The following is an 8,270-nucleotide window of genomic DNA, read 5'->3' as shown; positions in this document are numbered from 1 at the left end:
TCAGTAGAAGACGAGCTCTTCAAGGCAGCTAGTCGAGGTGGTTCTCAATGAGAGTAGATTGTGGACACAAAAATGTAAGTGAGAGTGGCTGGACTTAGGGGACGAAAGTACAAATTTCTTCCATAGACCTCTGCCATAAGGAATAAGAATCAAAATTCTTCTCTTGAAGATAAAAATCAAATATAATAATTTAAATAAAAAACAAATCTAATGGAATAAAACACAAGCAAATATAGTTTGTAATTTGACCTAGGTTTGAGAATTCCTCTCTATTTTATTTATATGTTCTTTTGTTAGACTCCTAATCAACTTGGGGCCCACGTTTGCGACCGTCGGTTCAGTTATATGAGCATATTGAGATTTGTCATTATCTTCTGCCTTCAATACTTCCATTAGTCAAAGCGATCATAGCTCAGTGATTATTGGTAATATACCTTCAATCAAGAAGTTGTGAGTTCGATTCCCCACCCCCACATGTTGTACTCCAAAAAAAAAAAAATACTTCCATTCATGGAGACTCAACTTTGTTGGAGTTTGCTTGGAAGTTATTTTCTTAATTGACTTGTTGTTTTCGTCTAGTTATATTGTTTATGTTTGTGTCTTTATGTTATTTGTTGTTGTCTTCTCTGTATTTCGACTTTTTTTCAGCGTATGATTTATTTGTTCATGTTGCGCCTTAATCTTACACGGTAAGATCCATATTTTTTCGTTGTAATAAATATTATATATATATAAAATAAACCTCGTAAATTTGAGCATGGTTTAATAAATAATATATTTATTATTTTCACTAAATAAGACATTTATTATTTTAAAAACTTTGATCCCCACTCATGTAGCTGTCAAATTAAAAAACAAAATTTTTAAAAAGCCAATTAAATCTAAATTAATAAAAATTGTCACCTCATCTAAAAATTGACACCTCAAATGCCATGTCATTTTTCTATTAGTCAAACTAATGATAAAATTGATCCAGGGACCATTTAGGAACTAAAGTGTCTGCTTTTTGAACTTCAAGAACCAAATTAGCTCAAAACTCAGTGTATTTTACCCTAAATTATTTTATATTCTAAATTATATTTATAATTAAAAATTATATATATATATATATGAAAGATAAATATGAGACCTTTTAGATTTGGGGCCTTAAGCAATCGCCTCACTCGTCCATTGCTTAAATCTATGGCGAATTAACTAGGGGTGGGTAACCTTTTCGCGCTACACATTTATTTATAAGATTTCTATGACAAGGTTTTGAATTATTTTTTGTGTAAAGATTAGATGTCATATTTAAAAATAGGTTTTGAATTTTTTATTAAATGTAGAAAATTAATATGACAATCACTAAAATAGATTTTTAACTAACATGGGAGATTAAAACAAAATTTTTAAAAATTAAAGGACGAAAATGAAATTTGTATGAATGACAAGAGCTAGTAATTTTATTTGATCAATGTGGAACGAAAATGTAACCTGACAAATTTTAAGATGACATGGTTAACTAATTTTACCATATGTCATATAATAATTTGAAACAATTTTTTAAAAATATAATACTTATTTATTTATTATTATTATTATTATTGGAAGTCAACAAAACTAGGTATAGTATGAATAGATCTTGAAAAAAAATAATAATAACAAGAAATTAATAAAAAAAAAGAAGTAAACTACATTTTTGTAAGGTTCTTCGTACCTTTTCTGACTCGGATTAGGTTAGAGATCCCTTATTGTCGTTCTATGACGAGTTTTGTTATATTTTGGGCCCTAAGAAGTGCTATGAAATAAACTACATTTTTCTAAGGTTCAACATGTTTAGCTAATACTTCAACTAAGTTATTTTGGTTTGCACCAACCGCTACAAGACTTACATAATTTTAGTTCTAAATCTCTTTGCTTTTACTTGATAATGTTTCAACTATTTAGATTACTCGTAACTCAGTCGTAATAGACTCTCATTTTGTTTGTGAGAAAGTTGTTCGAAAGGATCTTCAACTTTAAGTTTATTCCTGATACCCACTAGCTGGTTGATCTATTTACATAGAGAATATAGTCACCAGTCTCAAATTTGGATGTGAAAGCCAAACCAATTTCATTTTAATTAATTTGGCACCAATTTCGATTAGTTCAAAATTCTGACTAATTTTTTAAAATGCACTGTGCCCTTCCCCTTCACTTCTAGATACTCACCATTCCCTATCTTCACCCTTTACTTGAATGGCTTGTCAAGGTACTTGAACAACTCTTTGTCACTTGTCATGTGATTGGTACACCCACTATCAACGAACCAACCATCACATTGAGTGGTTGATGAGAAACAAGTACTCACAAAGAGTTTATCTTCTTCTTGCTGTACTGCAGCATGTGCTCCTCCTTGTTGTTGAGTCTTGGCTTCTTTACAAAATCGCTCAATGTGCCCCAATAAATGACACCTTCTACACTTCACATTTGGCCTTCTCCAGCATTTGAAGTGTAGATAATCAAGTATCTAAGAGACGAAACTCTACCTACTCAGAGAATAGAAGCCCAGCAACTCCAAAGGCGAGTAGCCAGATATGTGCTTAGAGATGGAAATCTGTACAAATGAAGTTACTCACTACTGCTCTTGAAGTGCCTAGTGTCACGGTCAGACATTTTTCAACCTTGCGGCACCATGATCTAAGCTCAACCATGACCAGCCTTACGGGGACCTCTAGCCCCAATACACTTTTCGCGCCCTTTGTGGCTTCGTTGGACCTTAGGCGAGGTTCTTTCTTCCTCGATCGAGATTTACTTGCATGTGAAATTCTAACTTGTCTCGGCAATGCACGTCACCTGTACGTGCATTTCAGCTCTATCGCAACTCTAGCTGGCTTGCCTCTACACTAGACCAAGCTCCATGACTTTACCTTGCCTCTATTCTATGCCAACGTCCTCAAAACGTGACGTCGCAACTCAAGTCCAACCATCTTGGTTCTCGACCACTCAGCCGTCTAGTTCCTACGATGAGCCAGGACCTTACCGGGATGAGTTCTACCCTTTAACGGGGTCAGAATGATATTAAAACGCCAACCAGGTACTACCGGGAGATTCCTGCCGCTTAACTACGTCAAAACTAGCTTATCGGGCCCATCGGATGCCTCTAAGACCATTCATACCGAGAAACTAGTCAATAACGGGTTAAACGGTCTTATCTAATACTGCCGGGATGATTCCTGCTGAGATCCGGACAAGGAATGACTAAATTTGGCAACCAGGATGAGTCTTGTCACTTACCGAGCCAAATCTAGCTTTTTCTCACTTATCGGGTGCCCACCGATATTGTAGGATGCCACCCCGAGCATCGGGATGTCATCGAACTTCACTACTCACTTGGACAAGCATACCGAGAACCGACCCATAGACTTGTATTTATGATCAGGAACTTTCGAACATTCAGCCATCCGGACACTATCAAGGCACAACGACTCTTGCGTCCGTACCATGTTGTTCGAGCATACCGTACCGTATAATGGCCCCTATGAGCAACCTCCAGCCCATGAGAAGAGGCAAAATGCCGGCACACCCATGACGTCCGACACTGTCCTTGAGATTCTCATTGTTGAAGGAAGACGCCCAAGACCTTGGTCTTGCAATGCTCGCCCACGCCATGACATACGCCTGTGCCATGGGGTAGCTCGCTTAGGCCAAAGGGCTCAGGGGTGGTGGAGTGCTGACACCATGTCTCCCCCTATAGTACATTTTGAGGAAATCTTGGTCCGACACGCGTGTATGTGCAAAGAGGTGAGTACGTAGAGCACACGTGTAAGGGTGTTTTCGTAATTTTAAGTTTTTTTTAAAAAGAAAAAAAAAGAAAAGAAAAGAAGAAAAGAAAAGGAAAGGAAAGTGGAAAAGTGAGATGTGTGTGTGTGTTGTGGAGGAAGCCACGTGGAGATGAAAAACAAAAGAAAAAAAAAAGAAACAGAGAAGAAAAAGAAAGGAAAAGAAGAGAAGGGGAAAAACAAAGAAACGAAAACGAAACAGAGGAAGGAGAGGATGAAATTGAAGTTTCTGAAACCGGTTTGAGGTTGGGAACTTGACTTTGGTAAGTTTTGGAATTTTAAACCCTGAATTTCTAGGATATGGACTCCCTTGCTTTGTGGGTTTGTGAATCACAAGTTTTTTTTTTCAAGATTGGAATGAAATGGTCTATGGGTATTGCTTTGCCTAAGAGATTTCTTGAACTCTTGTGAAGGTTTTAGCCTCTGTGCATGATTTCATTGTTGTAGGTTGGAGGAATCTGTGAAGTAAAAGAAGAAGAAGAGAAGAAATCGAGAGGAAGAAATGAAGGGTTTCGTTGGTTGTGGTTTGGGAAGAAGAAGATGAATAGTGTAGAGGAGAGAGAAAGACTATGTGTTGGGAATTTAAAAAAAAAAGAAAAGGGAAAATGATTGGAAATTGAAGAAGGAAACGTGAAATGAGTTTTGGTTGGAAATAAATCGGAGTATAACCAATAGTTAATAACCAAGTTGGAATTTGTGTATTGTGGGTCCCATTTGTAAGGAAAATGAGAGAGGAAGAGGTGTAATTGGATGGTAGAGAGAGAGTGAGGTGGTTGATTAAATTTATGGTTTAATTTGAAGAATTGTAGAGTTTAATTAGAAATTTGGTGTGAATTGAAATTTCATTGGTTATTATTTCAGGACGATCGGAAATTGGAGCAGCGTACCAACCCAATTCACCTCGTTCATAGGATTTGTGAGTGGTTATTTTACTAAATATTTTAAGATATCTATTATAGAACTTCAAGATAAAAAAAATATTACGTATATTTGATTATTTCTGTTGAGAAATTGAGTTTGCTGAGAATTTATGAATGCTTCTGAGAACATAAAAAATGTTTTATGAATTTCTGAGAAACTATTGTGTTTACTGAATATGATTAGAAAGAAATATGTTTAGAAGTGATTTGAGAAAGAAATGTTCTTAGAAAGAAGGAAAGAAGAATTTTAGAACTGTTTATGAGATTGAGAATTTTCTGAGAATCGTTTTCAAACCACCATATTGTTGTATCTAGGTGATTACCCGTATGCTATGTGAATGTGTTTCTATTAGTATACCCAGAAATAGAAGGTCTTTGGGACCATTTTACTCCGCGCGTTGAGAGAAATATTCTGTTGTGTATATTGAGATTACTCTATGCCAGTGGACCAGAAATAGAATTATTCTGCTGTGCGTATTGAGATTACTCTGCGCTAGTAGACCAGAATAGAATGTGGATACATATATGGTGTTGAGTTTCCTTAATCTGTTTTAGGTTTGAAAGAAGATATTTGATATGTGTTTAGAAAGTGTTTTTTTTAGAAAGTATATGAAGTTTTGCTGGAAAATCTTATTATTTCAACTTAAAGAAGTTTGTTATAAGAGTTTAAATTTCAGTTGTTTATATGGAAGAAGTTTTATGAAATTATTTCCTTTATTAAAATGTCACTCACTGAGCTTCCTAACTCACTGTTTATCATTGTTTTCCTCCACCAGGCTGCACCTGAGTTTCATTGAGATAGCCGACCAGTTTCTGCCACTCACCGTCTCAGAATTTGCATATCATTTTGTATGTACATCTAGAATAACTCATACAGGAATAATTGTACTTTTTGTGGTTGTACAGCATGTTTAGGAGTCGTGGCCGAGTAGTTATTTTTTAGATGAATTATGTTACACTTTATGTTTTATATGTTGAAGAATAATCTAAATTAGTTTTAGAGATTTAGAAAGAAGTTGACTATAGACTTGGTAGATGGTTGAGGGTCTGTGGTCGGCACGATTTGTCCTATAGTTAGTAGGTGTTTAGGGCGGGTCGTGTCAACACGTCTGAACTTCAATCGACACGAAACTTGGTGTGCTTGCATATCTCACTAATATGCATCTAACTCTAATGTTGCTCGTCCAAACTCTAGACGGAACCCCGACTTCTAGGGTCATGGCCTGGAGCCCCAACTGAACCCCACTAAGCTTGTCACCGACACCACTGACATCGCCTTCACCTTGCATTATGGGAACGCCTTCTTTAGGCATTCAAGTACACATCCTTGGGGTGTGATAGGCGATGCATCATCCTCCTTGGTCGCATCACGACACTTCTCTCTCGGCCCTCAACATGGCCCGACGATCGACACGTAAATGTCGCCACCTCTTGTCCACTATGTGGGCATCACAACCTACTCTATATTAGTATGGTTGTGACACCTAGCGCTAGAAGAGTGATTATGTCATGAGAGAGACGCATGAAGGCATATGCGACAATCATTCAGGAGCGCGATCTTTGAGTCATAAAATTGTTCAACAAGGATATTATTGGCCAAACATGCTGAAAGATGCCACACAGTTTACCAAAAGATGCGCAGATGTTAGAGGTTCGCGACGATACCTAGACAACCACCTGAACCACTAAAAATCATAATGAGTCCTTGGCCTTTCGATCGATGGGAGATAGACCTCATCAGTCCCCTTCCACAGGGAAAGGGCCAGACCAAATTTGCAGTGGTAGTTGTAGATTACTTCACCAAATGGGCCGAAGTTGAGGCCCTAGCTACGATCACTGAGAAAAAGATTACCAACTTCATATGGAAGAGTATAATTTGTCACTTTGGGGTGCCATACACTATTATCAGTGACAATGGAAGACAATTTGATAATGCAGCGTTTCGAAATTTTTGTATGGAACTGGATATCAAACACATTTGTTCTTCATCGGCGCACCCACAAGCTAATGGATAGGTTGAAGTAGTCAACAAAATCATCAAAAGGACTATGAAAACCAGATTATGACTCAAGGGGCTATGGGCTGAAGAACTTCACAGTGTACTGTGGGCGTATAGAATGACACCTTGTACGTCAACTGGAGAAACACGATTTTCATTATCTTTTGGCTCTGAAGTAGTGGTGCTGGTAGAAATTGGTCTTCCATCACCAAGAATAGAACAATTCAATCTGCCCGAAAACGATGAATCCTTTCAATCTATTGGAAGAACATTGAGAAACGACACGACTACGAACAACGAAATATAAAAATCAGATCGCCCAATATTACAACTCGAAGGTTAAAGAACGTAACTTCAAAGAGGGTGACCTGGTATTGAGAAAAGTCATGTCAAACACCAAAGACCCACCAGTGGAGTATTGGGACCGACATGGGAAGACCCATACAAAGTTGCCAAAGTAGTTCGAGCAGGCACCTACGCTTTAGAAGATTAACATGGCAAAACCCTACCCCATCCGTGGCACACTCAGCATCTTAAGATATATTACCACTAGCTAAGTAGTATATTTTTCTTATTAGACATGCACATCATCATCTTGGCTTTTTTCGGTAGGTTAGGTTTTTTATGGTCCGTATTTGCTTATCTCTTTATTGTATTTAGTTCTTTATTTGATCAATTCTTTGAATAAAGACCTTCAATGTTCGAGATATAGTTAATCCCGCAGTACTTGAGCATTTATGTTTCTTCTAACCAAACTCCTCAAGTGGGGACATGAGTAAGTTAGTCTACGGTTGGTTAAGAAGCTCGAACTGGGACAGACCTAGAAGCAATCTGACCGACTGAAAGCCAGTCAATAAAAGTGTTGAAGTAGACCCAACAAGGTCAAAACATAAAGCAGGTAAGCGAGAAACCAATCAATAAAACCCGGGATACAAAACCATTCGCCAGAAGCCAAACAGGTTAGAAACCTAAGGGTGGTACCGCTAACCCCAGCTAAAAGTTAGATCCTATGGCTAAAATCTAATGGATAAGACTAAGCGCAAAGCTCCAAGAGGCTCGTTTCCAGCCATCTATGTCAAAAAAATATGGGGGCAAGAAAGACCAGCCTATGAAACAACAATCGATAGTGACAAAACGATATCGACGAGACTCAGGGTATAAAACCAGTGGCAAAAGCCAAATAGGTGAAAACCCAAGAGTAGTACAGCCAGTATAGCAAAGGGTTGGATTTCAAGATAAACAGTCAAAACTATCTATATAACAGAGTCCGAAAAATTTGACTACAGTCAGCTACAACATGAAGGCATGTGGGCTAGTCCATAGAGAGAGCCACTCATGGAGCAACCAAGCGACATGTACTCTTAATATAGAAGTCATGATATTTTGTCTATATCTCTCGCCTTCAATTTTGAGAGTGGGGGCTATTACTATAGGGAGATAAAGAATAGAGCGGACCAAGTGATAAACAAGAAGTCAGATCGGGGGTAAGGGACGAACCGGGAACTGTTGACCAGGGTCAAATCGAGTCGATATAGGGTGACCCTCTCGACG

At 37.8% G+C, this 8,270-nt stretch overlaps 1 long non-coding RNA gene across 1 annotated transcript; it reads left to right on the top strand.

The window, feature by feature from the left end:
- The first annotated feature begins 3,950 nt into the window (after positions 1-3,950).
- LOC148208266 (uncharacterized) lies at positions 3,951-6,032 on the top strand. The gene is made up of 3 exons (XR_015789039.1): positions 3,951-4,063; positions 4,662-4,716; positions 5,497-6,032. It is a non-coding gene; the product is annotated as an uncharacterized LOC148208266 (long non-coding RNA).
- Positions 6,033-8,270: the final 2,238 nt, after the last annotated feature.

Source organism: Momordica charantia (genome assembly GCF_013281855.1).
Source record: "Momordica charantia cultivar OHB3-1 chromosome 11 unlocalized genomic scaffold, Mcharantia_2.0 BLBB01000011.1, whole genome shotgun sequence".
Taxonomy (NCBI): domain Eukaryota; kingdom Viridiplantae; phylum Streptophyta; class Magnoliopsida; order Cucurbitales; family Cucurbitaceae; genus Momordica; species Momordica charantia.
The sequence above is the reverse complement of the archived record's forward strand: the minus strand, read 5'-3'. Positions and strand labels throughout refer to the sequence as shown.